General features: G+C 38.8%; 1 protein-coding gene and 1 non-coding gene across 17 annotated transcripts in view; both read right to left on the bottom strand.

Moving 5' to 3' along the window:
• The window catches only part of LOC147369033 (uncharacterized), a 1,040,253-nt gene that overhangs the window by 121,484 nt on the left and 901,302 nt on the right, over positions 1–17,467 (bottom strand). The window lies entirely within an intron of this gene.
• Positions 16,070–16,141, bottom strand: TRNAH-AUG (transfer RNA histidin (anticodon AUG)). Its single transcript has one exon. It is a non-coding gene; the product is annotated as a tRNA-His (tRNA).

The following is a 17,467-nucleotide window of genomic DNA, read 5'->3' as shown; positions in this document are numbered from 1 at the left end:
GTACATTTTTATGCTTATATATATATATATATATATATATAGTTTACATTGCAATTGTATTATGCACAAGAAAACTGCTACTAAAGAGTTTCGAAATACTAATTTTCTTAAATAGGTAAATATATCTTATACTTTTTTACACTTGAATCATTTGCTTAGGTACTCTCCCCGTGCTTTTTGGACAAATAGAAAAGTCAGTTGAATTATTCTAAGTTAATAAGGATCCAATAAGTCCAGGACTGCCTTAGGCCCTGAAAGCAACAGCAAGAACTGCTGTTAAAATGGGCAACTTTAAATTACGTAATCTGGACACATACTTTTAAGCTATACCTGAGTACTTTAAAATAGAATTGTCATTTGTCTTTTCACGTGCAGGTTTTTGATTCTCCAAAGAACTGACAATATGACTCAGGATAAATGATCTATACCTGTAAGTGACAATTTTCAGGATATTCCAGTAATAAAACAGGGTAGACTCCTTTAAAAAATGCATGAAAAAATAACTCTTCCATTAAATGGAAACAAATGCTGCTATTTCTTTAGAGGATTACAACTCTCTGGTTCTCTAACTTTACCCATGTTAGAATCTATCAAAATATTTATGCACAGATACAGGCTTAGGTAAAGAAGATTAACTGCCCTGTAGGTTAAAAGAATTCTCCAGGTTAAAAGTTTCATCATAAAAATCCTGAACACATTTTTAAGAAACTTAAAGAACTTTTATACTGCTGGCTTAACATATAGTAAATAAAATTTTACCTCCAGTCAAAACATATTTCTTATAAAAGAAGTTGTGAAAAAAAGTGAATTTTTTTCAAATTGATATAAAACAGAAGTTGTTGCAAAAATCGAATCTATTCTAATTTGTGTGCATTTTCTGTAAATGAAAAGATATGTCTATTGCTCTAACTTAGCCAGAAAAGTTTAAAAAAGAAAAATAGCATGCATTCTATGTCTTTATGAAATAAAATTTCTAAGGGAGTGATTGATTAAAAATTGTCTAAATCAAAGTCTGTGTTGACTTTGTAAAAAAAAAGAAAGAAAAAAAGATAGTGGTTGCAAACACATAATGCACAAGATAATTAAGGCAATGATTTCATGTAGGTTATTGAAATAGGGAGAATATCTACTAATGAGGAACATACCAAAGAGAAAGGAGAACAATTGTGTTTTTTTTTAAAAAGCGGCAAGTCATAAGGAAGGGAGGGGGTGGCTATTAATTTGGAATATCAAGAGCAAAATAGTTCTTTGAGGTTCAAAGTTTCTCAGAACACAAAATGGTTGGGAAGATCTCAGAAAAAAGAGACAGAGGGATTTCTTGACTGTTACTGATTTCTGGGAATATATGGATCAACATTCAAAAAATGAAGATCATAGCATCTGGTTCCATCACTTCATGGCAAATAGATGGCGAAACAATGGAAACAGGGACAGACTTTACTTTCTTGGGCTCCAAAATCACTACAGATGGTGACTGTAGCCATGAAATTAAAAGATTCTTGCTCCTTGGAAGAAAGGCTATGGCCAACCTAGACAGCATATTAAAAAGCAGAGACATTACTTTGCTGACAAAGGTTCATCTAGTCAAAGCTATAGTTTTTCCAGTAGTCATGTATGGGTGTGAGAATTGAACTATAAAGAAAGCTGAGTGACAAAGAATTGATGCTTTTAAATAGTGGTGTTGGAGAAAACTCTTGAGAGTCCTTGGACTGTAAGGAGACCCAACCAGTCAATCCTAAAGGATATCAGTCCTGAATATTCATTGGAAGGACTGACGCTGAAGCTCCAATATGTTGGCCACCTGATTCGAAGAAATGGCTCATTGGAAAATACCCTGATGCTGGGAAAGGTTGAAGGCAGGAGGAGACGGGGACAACAGAGGATGAGATGGTTGGATAGCATCACCAACTCAATGGACATGAGTTTGAGCAAGCTCCTGGAGTTGGTGATGGACAGTGAAGTCTGGTGTGCTGCAATCCATGGGGTCACAAAGAGTTGGACATGACTGAGTGACTGACTGAACTTAACTGATGGGTCAAGTAGATGACCCACAAACTACAGAACAGTTATACCAAAGAAACTCTCCCACTGTTAAAAAAAGTTCTAGGACCCACAACAGATTTCCCAACCTGGGGATCCAGCAAAGAGACTGAGAACCCCCAGGGAATTTGACTTTGGAGGCCTGTCGGATTTGATTACAGAACTTTCAGAGCATTGGGGAAACACATTCTTAGAGGGCACAAACAAAACCTTGTATGCATCAGAAGCCAGGAGAAAGGGGCAGTGTCCTCACAAGAGACTGAACCAGATTTGCCTATGAGTGTCCAGGAGTCTCTGGCAGAAGCATGGTTGACAGCGGCCTGCTGCTGGGTCAGGGGCACTGAATACAACAGTTCCAGCCAAAGTCCTTTAGAAGGAGGTCACCATTACCATCATTACCCCTACCATAGTTTGATCTCAGGCTAAACAAAAGGGAGGGAACACAGCCCTGCCCATCAACAGACAATTGGATTAAAGATTTACTGAGCATTGTCCTTTGCAAGCAAGCCCATTGCATTGGGCTTTGCTGGTGGCTCAGAGGTAAAGCATCTGCCTGCAATGAGGGAGACCTGGGTTAGATCCCTGGGTCGGGAAGATTCCCCTGGAGAAGGAAATGGCAACCCACTCCAGTACTCTTGCTTGGAAAATCCCATGGATGGAGAAGCATGGTAGGCTACAGTTGATGGGGTCACAAAGAATGGAACAGGACTGAACAACTTCACTAAGCATTGCCCTGCCCATCAGAACAAGACCTGAATTCCCCTAAAGTCAGTCACTCCCATCAGGGAGCTTTCACAGGCCTCTATCCTTATGTATCAGAGGGAAGACAGAATGGAAACCACAATCACAGAATACTACCCAAACTGATCACATGGATCACAGCCTTGACTAATTAAATGAAACTATGAGCCATGCTGTGTAGGTCCACCCAAGATGATGGGGCATGGTGGAGAGTTCTGAAAAAACATGGTCCACTGGAGAATGGAAGGGCAAATCACTTCAGTATTCTTGCCTTGAGACCCCATGAACAGCATGAAAAGGCCAAAAGATAGGACACTGAGAGTTGAACTCCCAGGTTGGTAGGTGCCCAATATGCTACTGGAGAAGAGTTGAGAAATAGCTCCAGAAAGAATGAAGAGACAGAGCCAAATTGAAAACAAAGCCTAGTGGTAGATGTGACTGGTGACGGAAGTAAAGTCAGATGCTGTAAAGAGCAATACTGCATAGGAACCTGGAATGTTAGGTCCAAGAATTGAGGTAAATTGGAAGTGGTCAAACAGGAGATGGCAATCATAAACATTTTTGGAATCAGTGAAATAAAATGGACTGCAATCAGTGATTTTAACTCAGATAACCATTATATCTACCACTGTGGGCTGGAATCCCTTAGAAGAAATGGAGTAGCCATCATAGTCAACAAAAGAGGCCAAAATGCAGTACTTGGGAGCAATTTCAAAAATGACAGAATGATCTCTGTTTGTTTCCAAGGCAAACCATTCAATATCACAGTAATCCAAATCTATGCCCAACCAGTAACTCTAAAGAAGCTGAAGTTGAATGGTTCTATGAAGACCTACAGGACCTTCCATAGCTAACACCCAAAAAGATGTCCTGTTCATCATAGGAGACTGGAATACAAAAGTAGGAAGTCAAGAGATACCTGGAGTAACAGGTAAATTTGACCTTGGAGTACAGAATGAAGCAGGGCAAAGACTAATAGAGTTTTGCCAAGAGAATGCACTGATCATAGCAAACACCCTGTTCCAACATCACAAGAGAAGATTCTACACATGGACATCAACAGAGGGTCAATATCAAAATCAGATTGATTGTATTCTTTGCATCCAAAGATGGAGAGGCTCTACACAATCAGGAAAAACAAAACTGGGAGCTGACTGTGGCTCAGATCATGAACTTCTTCTTGCCAAATTCAGATGTAAATTAAAGAAAGTAGGGAAAACCACTATATCATTCAGGTATGACCTAAATCAAATCCCTTAATGATTATACAGTGGAAGTAACAAATAAATTCAAGGAATTAGATATGATAGACAGAATGCCTGAATAACTATGGATGGAGGTTTGTGACATTTTACAGGAGGGAGTGATCAAAACCATCTCCAAGAAAAAGCAACGCAAAAAGGCAAAATGGTTGTCTGAGGCCTTACAAATAGCTGACAAAAGAGGAGAAGCTGAAGGCAAAAGAGAAAAGGAAAGATACACCCATTTGAATGCAGAAATTCAAAGAACAAGGAGAGATAAGAAAGCCTTCCTCAGTGATCAATGCAAATAAATACAGGAAAACAATAGAATGGGAAAGATGAGAGATTTCTTCAAGAAAATTAGAGATACTAAGGGAACATTTCATGCAAAGATGGGCACAATAAAGGACAGAAACAGTATGGACCCAACAGAAGCAGAAGATATTAAGATGTGGCAAGAATACACAGTAGTGCTGTACAAAAAAGATCTTCATGACCCAGATAATCACGATGGGGTGATCATTCACCTAGAGCCAGACATCCTGGAATGTGAAGTCAAGTGGGCCTTAGGAAGCATCACTATGAACAAAGCTAGTGGCGTTAATGGAATTTCAGTTCAGCTATTTCAAATCCTAAAATGATGCTGTGAAAGTGCTGCACTCAATATGCCAGCAAATTTGGAATATTCAGCAGTGGCCACAGGACTGGAAAAGGTCAGTTTTCATTCTAATGCCAAAGAAAGGTAGTGCCAAAGAATGTTCAAACTACCACACAGTTGTACTTATCTCACACACTAGCAAAGTAATACTCAAAATTCTCCAAGCCAGCCTTCAACAGTATGTAAACAGAGAAATTCCAGATATTCCAGCTGGATTTAGGAAAGGAAGAGCAACCAGAGATCAAATTGTCTATATCTGTTGGATCATAGAAAAAGCAAGAGAGTTCCAGAAAAACATCAACTTCTGCTTTATTGACTATTCCAAAGCCTTTGACTGTGTGGATCACAATAAACTGTGGAAAATTCTTAGAGTGATGGGATTACTAGACCACCTAACCTGCCTCCTGAGGTGGTCAAGAAGCAACAGTTAGAATTGGACATGGAACAACAGACTGGTTCTAAATTGGGAAAGGTGTACGTCAGGGTTGTATATTGTCACCCTGCTTATTTAATTTCTGTAGAAAGTACATTATACAAAATGCCAGGCTGGATGAAGCACAAGCTGGAATCAAGATTGCTAGGAGAAATATCAGCAACCTCAGATATGCAGATGACACCACTCTTACGGCAGACATAGAAGAAGAACTAAAGAGCCTCTTCATGAAAGTGAAAGAGGAGAGTGGAAAAGTTGGCTTAAAACTCAACATTCAGAAAACTATGATCATGGTATCTGGTCCTATCACTTCATGGCAAATAGATGGGGAAACAGTGGAAACAGTGACAGACTTTATTTTCTTGGGCTTCATAATCACTACAGATGGGGACTTCAGCCATGAAATTAAAAGACACTTGCTCCTTGGAAGAAAAGCTATGACCAACCTAGACAGCATATTAAAAAGCAGAGATATTACTTTGCCGACAAAGGTCCATCTAGTCAAAGCTATGGTTTTTCCAGTAGTCATGTGTGGATGTGAGAGTTGGCTATAAAGAAAGTTGAGCACTGAAGAATTAATGCTTTTGAACTATGGTGTTGGAGAAGACTCTTGAGAGTCCCTTGGACTGCAAGGAGATCCTACCAGTCAAATCTAAAAGAAATCAGTCCTGAATATTCATTGGAAGGAATGATGCTGAAGCTGAAACTCCAATACTTTTGCCACCTGATGTGAAGAATTGACTCATTGGAAAAGACCCTGATGCTGAGGAAAAATTGAAGGCAGGAAGAGAAGGGGGTGACAGAGGATGAGATGGTCGGATAGCATCACCGAGTCTATGGACGTGAGTTTGAGTATCTCTGGGATTTGGTGATGGACATGAAGGCCTGGTGTGCTGCAGTGCATGGGATCAGAAAGAGTTGGATATGACTGAGTGACTGACCTTAAGTGACTAGTCTGTTATACTGAAAAATTCAGTCTGAATGTGGAAAAGTAAAAAGTTATTTTCTCACCTTCCTCAATATCCTCAAACTTCTACCCAAAAGGAGTAGAAATTTTCTAATTTTTGTCACATCATGAATAAAATAAAATTAGTAATTTTGACTTTTAATGAAATGGAAAAATTCATGAGATTTTTTAATGAACTCTTGAATTGGGCTACTGGACATGGGAGAAGTGATAGGGGACAGAGGAACAGGACTGAGTCCTGTGACTGGCATGGATCTCATGTGGTAAGCCAGAAAACTGATGGGCAGCAGTACAGTATTTCACCAATCTTTCCCTGTAAATGTGATTCAAGATTTCTGAAAAATTTTTAACTTCATGGCAACATGGAAGATGCCATGATTTTGCCACTGCCACAAGACCTGACTGCCCCAGGCTTCATCCCTCCTAGAAGGTGGATACTTCTGATTATCTCAGGAGTTTAGAGATATCATATGTAGGGGAGCTAGACTTACACAGCCTGGGATATTAGACATGAAATTAGAGCCACCTTTGTGATGGCCTCTAGTATCAACATCATCTGGACTCCTGGCTATCTTTCCTAGAAAACTCTCCAAGAAATCCTGTTCTGAGACCCTGTCTGACACCACTGTTCCCCACCCCTGTCTCTCTCTTTCTAAGTTATTTCCACCAGAATATTGAGAAGAAACACACTATGAATTCTGGAAAGTTATGGCAGTAACATTTGGCAGGGGTAGCAACCTATTTACCTTCATGCAAGAGTACAACCACTTACACAATTCTTTGTTCTCTGCCTTCATTCATTAGAAGGTAAGCACAAAGAAGACAGAAATTCTTATTTCCATTTGCTGTGCAGAGAAGAGATGAAATATAGGAGGTACCTAACTGTTGTGTATTAGTCACTCAGTCGCGTCCAAGTCTTTGCAACCCCAGGGACTGTAGCCCACCAGGATCCTCCATCCATGGGATTTTCCAGACATCGATACTGGAGTGGGTTGCCATTTCCTTCTCCAGGGATCTTCCTGATCCTGGGATCAAACCTGGTTCTCCCAAATTGCAAGCAGACTCTTTACCATCTTAACTATTAGTTGAATGAAATCAGTAACAGAAATCTAAGACTAATGTTGTTGAATCAACATGGTAATTATTATGCAAACTCTCATCTCACCCAAGTGCAAACTCTACAATTTCATCCCTTCCAAACTGAGTGAAGAAAATGGTATTTGAAGATGAATAAAAGCTACATATCCCACCAAACAGCAATTCTAGTAAAATAATACTGTGTGTGTTAGTTGCTCAGTCATGTCTGCCTCTTTGCAACCCCATGGACTGAGCCCTCCAGGCTTTTCTGTCCATGGGATTCTCCAGGCGAGAATACTGGAGTGGGTAGCCATTTCCTTTTCCAGGGGATCTTCCTGATCCAGAGATTGAATCCTGATCTCCCACATTGCAGGCAGATTCTTTACCATCTGAGCCACCAGGGAAGCCCTATTATCTTAGTTCTTTGATAATCTGTATTGTCATTCTATATGCTTTAAATTTCTACAGAAAATATTCTAAGGAAAAAAAGCATTCAAAATATTCAAATAGCTTTTTAAAAGAACATTTTCACTGTATAATTCAGAATTATCTCCACAAACCCTCACATGGAAATATCTCTAGGAAATTATGTTTAAAAATTTGGCTTCCTCTAAACAACTAATGAGCTTTTCCTTGTCCAAATGTGATGGCGACTTATTCAATTATATAATCCTTTTTGCTGTGGCTTCTAGGGAGCTCAAAGGCAAATTTGAACACTCATAGTATTGATGAAAATGTTAGTGTGTGTATGTGTATATATACATATATATATATGTTTTAAGGTAACATATGAGAAATTGCTATCATTTACTACATATCTTTTGTCAGGCATGGTGCTAAGATAAGAAAAATAGACTTTTAAAATTATTTTGTATCCTGAATGAAGTTTCAGGCTGAATAGAAAAGAGTATTCTTACTACAGATAAGAAAAAGAGAAGTTGGATGACTTTTCCATGTTCAAATGGCAGTAAATAAGGAAGCTACTATTTAAACTCAGATCTGGGTAGTAGCCCCTACACTGCATTCTCGTCCCGTATTTTATCTTATTTTCTTGCTCATTTTACTTTTACTTATATTTTGCATTTTCTGGTCCTATTTATATTTTTCTTCAATCACAATTTTATTTTATTTATTTTTCTTTAAGATGCCTGCAGTCCTCTCTAAAATAAAGTAGGGAGTAAAGAAATATATAAACAATATTAAAACAACAACAAAAATAGTCCTTAATTAACTAACCAATGAACAGCTAAGAACTTTGTACACTTCATCTTGCCGTCTGTTGTGGCTAAATTGTGTCCCCCAAAATGATGTGTTGAAGGCCTCACTCCAGTACCTCAGGATGTGACCTTATTTAGAAATGAGGTCATAGCAGATGTGATGAGTTAAGATAGGTCATTCTGGAGTAAAGCAAGTTCCTATCCAATATGGCTCCTGTCCTTAGAAGAGATACAGAGGCAGACGTGCACAGAAAGAAGACAGGTCAAGGGCCACAGAGCGAGACTGTGTGTGACAGAAAAGACACATGTTGATACAGGCAGAGATTGGAGTGATGATAACTCAGCTGGTAAAGAGTCTGCCAGCAATGCAGGAGCCCCTGGTTTGACTCATGGTTCAGGAAGATCCCCTGGAGAGGGGATAGGCTACCCACTCCAGTATTCTTGGGCTTCCCTGGTGACTCAGACTGTAAAGAATCCACGTGCAATGTGGGAGTCTTGGGTTCCATCCCTGGGTTGGGAAGATTCCCTGGAGAAGGGCATGGCAACCCACTCTAGTATTCTTGCCTAGAGAATTCGCATGGACAGAGGAGCCTGGCGGGTTACAGTCCATGCGGTTGCAAAGGGCTGGACACAACATCGACTAAGCACAGTGCAGCACATCTTAAAGGTAAGGAATGACTAAGATTGCTAGCGACAACAAAAGCTGAGAGAAAGGCCTGGAATGGATCTTCCTCTAGAGCTTTCAGAGAGCTGAGCCCTGCCAAGATCCTGATTTTGGACTTTCAGATTTCAGAGCTGGAGAAAATAAATATCCACTGTTTTAAACACCCCAGTTTGCGATATTTTGTCATGACAACCCTAGGAAACTAATACACTTCTCCAAAATGCTGCTAGAAGACAGATCAAATCCCAGATACTACAAAGAAGACCAACTAAAGTCACTGTGGTAGCAGTTAGGAAAACTGGGGCTGTATTTATACATAATTGTTAGCTTTCCTGGTGGACACTTGGAGATATTGAATGAGTGACCCACTCCAGTATTCTTGCCTGGAGAATCCCATGGACAGAGGAACCTGGTGGGCTACAGTCCATAGGATCACAAAGAGTCAGACATGACTGAAGCTACTTAGCATGCACGCAAAGCAGAGAGAGAGAGAGAAAAAAATTAACATGTGGAGTTAAAGTGGAAAACTACCTCATTAAGCCATGATTGTTGAGAGAAGTTGAGTGGCTCCAGTATTAGTTATTATGCAGATGGGGTGCAAATATGAGGGCACAGTTCTCATGAATATCAGCTTGGCTCATTACAGAATCCAACTCTTTTGCAGTTTACTGAGTTTTAAAGGAAATTTTTGATATTGTTCAATTAAGTAGCATTTGAATGGAACGGTAGAACTGATCGCTTCAATTTACCTTAAAATCAATGGGCCTTTGTTTTCCTGAAACAGCCTGTGAATCACACTTTTTAAAAAATATTGTATTTTTTTGATAATTTTTTTATGTGAACCATTTCTAAAGTCCTCAATGAATTTATTACAATATTGCTTCTGTTTTATTTTTTGGCCAGGAGGCATGTGGGATCTTAGCTCCCTGAGCAAGGATTCAACCTGTACCTATTGCATTGGAAGATGAAGTTTTAACCACTGGACCACCAGGGAAGTCTGCACTCTTGCCTTTTTAACCTTTATCTTCATTCAACCTGTTTTAAGAGACAGTGTTCAAGATCACAAAAATTTATTATTAATAGTCTTTCAGAATAATTAAATGGAGCAATTTTAATGAATTGGAAAAATAAGGAAATCTCCAAAAGTTAATCTTTCTACTCATTAGATTCTGACTTTACAACACAGAAGTATTCTGTAAACATGTGAGGAAAAAAAAAAAAAAAATATGGCATCTAGGCCCAGATCATCAAGCAGTCAGAAGGCAAAGGCAGTGAACAATAAGCTTATCTCTAGCCAAATGAACATTTTATTACTTAGCTTAACTTCTGAATATTTCATCAGTGCTTCACTGAGACAGAAATGACACTTTTTTTTTTTTAAATAAAGTAACTGTGCATGCATGGTAGTGGTTATTGAGTCAGAAAATCTGTTCTAAGGAGGGTATAAATAAAGGTTATGAGAAGGAAGTTGCAACACTTTTATTGCAGGAGGCTTAGATTCCAAAGAGCCAGACATCTGATAAATGCACAGCCTCAGTTTTATAAGATTGAAGTTTGCAGTGAAGTTAGATCCCATCTCTTCAGAATGCTTCATTAAATCCTACTATCAGGGCTTGTTCATTACAGAACAATCTTCAGCCCTCACAGGAGGCAAAGGGAGAAAAAAGTGCTCTCACTTCTTTCAGGTAACAATATTATTACTATTTTTTTATGTCTACTTGAAAGTGAAAAGTGAAAGTGTAGTCACTCAGTCATGTCCAACTCTTTGCGATCCTGTGGACTGCAGCCTGCCAGGCTCCTCCATCCATGGGATTTTCCAGGCAAGAATACTGGAATGGGTTGCCATTTCTTTCTCCAAGGGGTCTTCCAGACCCAGGGATCAAACTCGTGCCTTCAGAATTGCGGGCAGGCTCTTAACCATCTGAGCCAGTGGGAATCCCTATGTCTTCTTGATCAGTAACAAATCTGTTTTGTAAAATCGCTTTTCTTTTTAAGATACAAGTAAATTTTATCCCAAATATCCAATTTACCAAAATTCACTAAGTTTAAATTAGTTATCTTAAAGATCTAGGGGGAAATTAATTTGTCGGGGTTTGTTTGCTTGTTTACAAGGAGAAAGAAGTTTCACATTTCTTAATATTTGCTGTTAGTCCATCAGGAGTTAACGCCATTGTTATATCTGATCCATATGTTGTCAGCTGCCTCCTTTACTACTATTTATAGATGAAGTGATATAAATTTTTTGGTTACTCATGTAGCTGCTAATTTTCTGAATAGATCTTCCTTTTAGAGATTTCATTTGTCTTACTAGTTCTATTTAAGTATCCCTCACTGACTTAAAGGAATATTTAATTCTCACCCATCCAAATAGTGAGAGAAAATAAGCTAATCTTGCATTAGAATGACAGGAATAAGAATGACCCTTTTGCCCAACCAAGAAAATGGAGGCATACAGAGAGATGTTCACTTTTGAACTCTCTTCTCAAAACTCATCTACCAAAAGACTTTATAAGCTAGAACCCTATTAATTCTGATTTATTTAAGCAGTCACAATGGCCTAACACTACAAAATCATGTAAAGATGCAATACCTAATGATTATGGCACATTTAGGATTTTTTTAAATATCTGCTTATAGTTGAATGGTGAACTCTGAAGACTAGAATAATTTTCACTGTTTATTTGTAGCTTTCCACAAGGTCAAGTACCAAATCATAGCAAGGCATTGATGTACATTACCAACATTCATTTTTCATATTTTTCGTATTGTATTTTTCTTAACATTGCCAATGTAATATCAGTGCAATGTATATGTGTATGTTAGACATACACAGCTTAGAGCAGAGTGTATGTACATACAATATATGTGTATGTTAGACATACACAACTAAGAGTACAGTGAAGACCAGATTAACTTTCAAATCTATCCCATACTATTCCTCTTTTGAAAATCCATTTTGCTAAGATTAATCAAGGCATTAACTGCCATGTTTACCAGGTAAAACAACACTCACACTGATCCTTTATTCTGGCATACTTGAGCTCTTTCTACCAAAATACATATTTTTAATATTAGACAGCTTTTCTTGCTCAGCTGTACTTGTACTGTTCTGAGAAACAAGCCTTCACTTATTGTGTATAGTTAACAGTGATATATCCTTTAAAATGTTGAAGCATTTTATGATCGTCCTTCTTCATTTAATAATTCTAGATCATATGATATTATACTTTTTTATATATTCATCATCTGTAGTTCTAATTGTCAATTTTCTAAAAGAAGATTATTTCTCCCCTCTTCCCATAGACCAGTAACTATTTTGGGAGAGACTAGAGGGCTTCCCAGGTGGTGCTAGTGGTACAGAACCTGCTTGCCAATGCAGGTAGATGCAAGAGACATGGGTTTGATCCCTGGGTCGGGAAGATCCCATGGAGAAGGGCATAGCAACTCACTCCAGTATTCTCACCTGGAGAATCTCATGGACAGAGAAGCCTGACAGGCTATACTCCAAAGAGTCAGACACAACTGAAGCAACTTAGCACTAGCACAGAGAAACAAAAATTAAAAAACAAATATACCTCTGATTTGTATCGCATTTTTTTAAAAAATTAATGACCAGAATTCATCTGGAGTAAAATCCCATGGACAGAAGAACCTGGCAAGCTGTAATCCATGGGGGTCACAAAGAGCTGGACATGACTGAGTGACTAAGCACATATGCAATATCATAGTGGGTAGTTCATAGAAATTTATTTTGTGAAAACTCACTAAAATACATTTTGCAAATAAAATTCAAATGAATCCCCTTCTCTCCATTTAAAAAGTTTGCTTTTCATTGCATCAATAAAAGCGCCTCATATTCCATATTCTATGGCATCTGTGGAAAAAATAATACTATATAAACTGTATCATAGTATCATTTTTTAAAGTACCAATTTTGTAACAATATACATTCCCATGAGTATTTTTAACTAAAATTTAGTAAAATATGTATAATGAATAGTAATTCAGTTTACATATGGAATACAAATGAGAATTGAATTTTTTCTTTTCATGAATCTAATTAAGTATAATTGGATCTGCGAAATAGAAGTTTTAGATGCTGCAAATACGGCTGCTGCATGTACAGAGCTGAGCCAATTGTGAAAGCTAGATACAAATTAATGAGTTTCTATAAGTCCTAGAGACTTTCATATGCCAACAATTAAAGCGTTGGGGGAAGCCCATAAACCAACTTTGTTCTTAACACTCAGTAGCCTATCAAACACTCTTTTTTCAGTCAGTTATTTGATTCCTAGAATTAGACCTACTGGCATCTATCTTGTTTCATTGAATTAAATAGAACTCTTTCTCAAAGTGTAAGGGAAGTTTGAAAATTTGCTCTGAGATTCTCAGTGGATTATGGGGGAAAGGTGAGCTATCTGTTTTCTTCCAAAATATGTTGGAACTCACCTTGTGTCCAGAACTTCAAATACTGAGCCTATAAAATAAATAAGACAAGGCACACTCTTCTTCCTAGTAATTGAAGACAGAAATTTAGCTCTGTTAAAAAGCAAGTGTGGGACTTCCCTAGTGGTTCAGCAGTTAAGAGTCTTCCTGCCAGTGCAGGGGACATGGGTTCGATCCCTGATCTGGGCAATTAGGACCCCGTGTGCCACAACTACTGAAGCCAACATGCCCTGGAGCCTGTGCAGCACAACTGGAGAGCTGACCCCACTCACCACAACTAGCAAAAGCCTGCATAGAGCATCAAAGAACCAGTGCAGCCATAACAAATAAATAAGTGTTTAAACTTTTTCAAGCATGTAAATCTTTTAACTGAAAAACAAATCAGATAACCATGGCTTGGTAGATATGCACACACACACTATGCTTTTTATAAAAATTATGTATACTTTATATATTCTTTTGACAAGTCCTCAGACAGACATTATTACCACATTTTACTGATGAGAAAAACATTCAGAGAGTATGTAACTTTATCAAAGTCATTCTGCTAATATATGGAAAAACAAAGATTGGAGTTCATGTATGGATCACAATAAACTGTGGAAAATTCTGAAAGAGATGGGAATACCAGACCACCTGACCTGCCTCTTGAGAAACCTATATGCAGGTCAGGAAGCAAGAGTTAGAACTGGACATGGAATAACAGACTGGTTCCAAATAGGAAAAAGAGTACATCAAGGCTGTATATTGTCACCCTGCTTATTTAACTTATATGCAGAGTACATCATGAGAAACGCTGGGCTGGAAGAAGCACAAGTTGGAATCAAGATTGCCGGGAGAAATATCAATAACCTCAGATATGCAGATGACACCACCCTATGGCAGAAAGTGAAGAGGAACTAAAGAACCTCTTGATGAAAGTGAAAGAGGAGAGTGAAAAAGTTGGCTTAAAGCTCGACATTCAGAAAACAAAGATCATGGCATCTGGTCCCATCACTTCATGGGAAATAGATGGGGAAACAGTGGAAACAGTGTCAGACTTTATTTTGGGGGGCTCCAAAATCACTGAAGATGGTGATTGCAGCCATGAAATTAAAAGATCCATACTCCTTGGAAGGAAAGTTATGACCAACCTAGACAGAATATTCAAAAGCAGAGACATTACTTTGCCAACAAAGGTCCGTCTAGTCAAGGCTATGGTTTTTCCAGTGGTCATGTATGGACGTGAGAGTTAGACTGTGAAGAAGGCTGAGCACCGAAGAATTGATGCTTTTGAACTGTAGTGTTGGAGAAGACTCTTGAGAGTCCCTTGGACTGCAAGGAGATCCAACCAGTCCATTCTAAAGGAGATCAGTCCTGGGTGTTCTTTGGAAGGAATGATGCTAAAGCTGAAACTCCAGTACTTTGGCCACCTCATGTGAAGAGTTGACTCATTGGAAAAGACTCTGATGCTGGGAGGGATTGGGGGCAGGAGGAGAAGGGGATGACAGAGGATGAGATGGCTGGATGGCATCACCAACTCGATGGATGTGAGTTTGAGTGAACTCCGGGAGTTGGTGATGGACAGGGAGGCCTGGCGTGCTGCGATTCATGGGGTCACAAAGAGTCGGACACAACTGAGTGACTAAACTGAACTGATGTCTATTTCAAAGTCCACCCTTTTGCCTCTACACCATGTTCTCTTCCACAATTAACTAAAAAATGTGAATAATCAACGTTAGTCAGTTTTGTTACTATTAGAATATCAAGCAGTTTGTCTTTTTTCTGATAAATTGATTGCATATAGTTTTTGAAATGTACTGTTTACACAATATGGCTTAAAATTTACTGTGGAAATAAATGAAGACCACCCAAAAGAGAACAAACAGAGTATTTATTCAGAACATGTATAAAGAGCATAGAGTAGGAGTAAGCCAACATCTCTTGCATTTGGAGGATACTCCATTGTCAAGTTTGTATCTAATTTATATGCAGAATATATCATGTGAAATGCCGGGCTGGATGAAGCACAAACTGGAATCAAGATTGCAGGGAGAAGTATCAGTAACCTCAGATATGCAAATGAAACCACCATTATGTCAGAAAGTGAAGAGGAACTAAAAAGCCTCTTGATAAGGGTAAAAGAGAAGAGCAAAAATGCTGTCTTAAAACTCAACATTCAAAAAATTAAGATTATGGCATCTGTTCTCATCATTTCATAGCAAATAGAAGGGGAAAAAGTGGAAACAGTGACAGATTTTATTTTCTTGGGCTCTAAAATCATTGTAGAGAGTTACTGGAGCCATGAAATTAAAAGACACTTGTTCCTTGGAAGGAAAGCTATCACAATCCTAGACAGTGTATAAAAAGCAGAGGCATCACTTGGCCAACAAAGGTCCTTATAGTCAAAGCTACCATTTTTCCAGTAGTCATGTAGAGATGTGAGAGTTAGACCATAAAGAAGACTGTAAGTAAGTAAGGGAAGTCGCTCAGTTGTGTCCGACTCTTTGCGACCCCATGGACTGTAGCCCACCGGGCTCCTCCATCCATGGGATTTTCCAGGCGAGAGTACTGGAGTGGGTTGCCATTTCTTTCTCCAGGGGATCTTCCCCACCCAGGAATCGAACCCAGGTCTCCTGCATCATAGGCAGACGCTTTACCATCTGAGCCACCAGGGAAGTCTGAGTGCCAAAGAATTTATGCTTTCAAATTGTGGTGCTGGAGAGGATTACTGAGAGTCCCTTGGACTGCAAAGTGATCAAACCAGTGAATCCTAAAGGAAATCACCCCTGAATATTCATTGGAAGGACTGATGCTGAAACTAAAGCTCCAATACTTTGGCCACCTGATGTGAAGAGCAGACTCATCGGAAAACACCCTGATGCTGGGAAAAATTGAAGGCAATAGGATAGGGGGCAGAAGATGAAATGGTTAGATAGCATCATGGACTCAATGGACAAGAATTTGACATCACTTCAGGAGATAGTAGAAGACAGAGGAGCCTGTCGTCCTATAGTCCATGGGGTTGCAAAGAGTTGGACATGACTTAGTGACTGAACAACAATAACCAAGCCAGGAAGGGTTGACGATAAGCTGGAGACTGGCTAACTAGAGTAGGGCATCTTTGTGATTGGTTTGTGAAGTGAGTTTGGCTTTTCCTCTTTGCTTGAGTTGAAGTTGGGAACAAAACATGAGGGAAAGTGGCATTCACTCATCATGTCCTAACCATTCTGCAGAGATGGTTGTTTGATTCCCTGGTCAATTACTGAAGACACCGTGAATCAGAAATCTATTGTCATATGTCGTCTCACTATGGTCTATTTGTATATTCAGTCTCAGTACTGATTATTTAATAGAATTATTTCTTAGAATTCAAAACAAAGTACTTAGGCTATGATTAGCTGTATAAATCCAATAATATGCACAACAAGATGTATTTCTTGCTATATTTTTTCCCATTTACATTCCCATGCTTATGGCAATCTTTCTGAATTCTCCTGTCTTTGCAAATTTCCAACTCCTAGTCCTTTGTCATCATAATTTAATGGATTTCTGAGTTTCCTATTTTTCTGAGGTGCAATTAGAGACCATCCAGAGGTTCCTACTACTTTCCCTCCCCACCTTCCTGCCTATGCAGCCACACATTCCGTGTTCTCTCCTGTTACTTTCAATCAGTTGTCCATGCTGACATCTGAGGCCAATCCTGAGACTTATGCCCCTGAATTTCATTCCCTCTCACCTACTCAAGGATATCTCTTCAACAGCCCTACCCCTTCCTCTCAGCGTGCATTTTCCGTCTCTGCTGTATCATGTCTATTAGCATACTAACATGCTCTAATTTCTCCCATCTGAGGACACCCTATCTTAGACCTTCTATTACCCTTCAGCAGCCCCACTTTTAAGATCCTCATTATAGCAAAATTGCATAAAGAACATTTTTTTCCTGCATTCTATATCTTACCATTCACATTTTCATGAAACCACATCTATTTGATTTTTACCAA

The sequence above is a fragment of the Bos grunniens genome, chromosome 7, assembly GCF_055505025.1.
Source record: "Bos grunniens cultivar Pamir isolate PY7600 chromosome 7, Bosgru_T2T1.0, whole genome shotgun sequence".
Lineage (NCBI taxonomy): Eukaryota > Metazoa > Chordata > Mammalia > Artiodactyla > Bovidae > Bos > Bos grunniens.
Note: the sequence above shows the minus strand (reverse complement) of the source record. Positions and strands in the feature narration are given on the sequence as shown.